Genomic DNA, 918 nt, shown 5'->3' on the forward strand with positions numbered 1-918 from the left:
CTGCAACCTGATATAGCTAGGGCCGGTCCATTATTGTTAAATTTTAAGCCATCGCCTAGGGCAACGGCTCAATGAGGGCACCATTCTGGCCGGCCTCGTCCCCTCCTCGCCTCGCACAGGAAGCCTCCCTTGCCAGCTTCTTGCTCCGTCACTGGCAAGAGACTCCCCTCTTTGCAGCCCCCCAGAGAGAAAGAGAAGGAGGCAGGGGGGACAGGCGCGGGGAACAGCCCGGGACGACGGAAAAGTGCAGCTCACCCTCTGTCGTCCCCTCGGCCTGCCCGCTGCGGCTCCAGCACCTGCCCCCATCCTGCACCAGGACGGGGGGCGCCAGAATGTATCCTCGCCTAGTGGGCAAAAAAACTTGGGGCCATCACTGCTTATGTCTACGCTTCGCTTCAGTTCTGTTTTTAGATTTCTGATTGGTTCTACAACCTTAAACCCATCGTGCTGTTTAATGAATACCTCATCCTGTCAACTGTACTGACTCACTCTTGGTAATCCGCCTTGAATCCAAGAGAGAAAGGCGGACTATGAACGATGTCATTTAAAACAAAATGAATACCGCCAAATCTCCACGAGTTTCCCAAACCCTAAGGTCAACCACGGGATGGCCCCTACTCAGACCAAAACTGCGCAGGAAGAAAGAAGACGTTTAGCTCTTGCGTGTGCTTCTGTTGATCCGAACCTACTCCCCAGATCTTGGCAGCTAAGCAGGGTCAACTCTAGCAAGTACTTGGATGCAATGCTCCCTCTAAGCTGTGGAGTCTTGTGAGCAAAAATCCTACTTTGTGAGCTAGTGGCATTAAAGTTGTGAGCGAGCGATTTGGCTGCTGCGTAAATTAGTTTGCTCTGCAGCCATCCTCCCTGAGCTAAGACCAAAATGTGTGAGCTGGAGGCTAAAAAACTGTGAGCTAGCTC

The 918-nt window shown here is 52.5% G+C and overlaps 1 protein-coding gene across 1 annotated transcript in view; it reads right to left on the minus strand.

Moving 5' to 3' along the window:
* LOC107108094 overlaps window positions 1-918 on the minus strand; it is a 36,121-nt gene that overhangs the window by 24,815 nt on the left and 10,388 nt on the right. The window lies entirely within an intron of this gene.

Source organism: Gekko japonicus, unplaced genomic scaffold, assembly GCF_001447785.1.
Source record: "Gekko japonicus isolate JY-2015 unplaced genomic scaffold, Gekko_japonicus_V1.1 scaffold1014, whole genome shotgun sequence".
NCBI lineage: Eukaryota > Metazoa > Chordata > Lepidosauria > Squamata > Gekkonidae > Gekko > Gekko japonicus.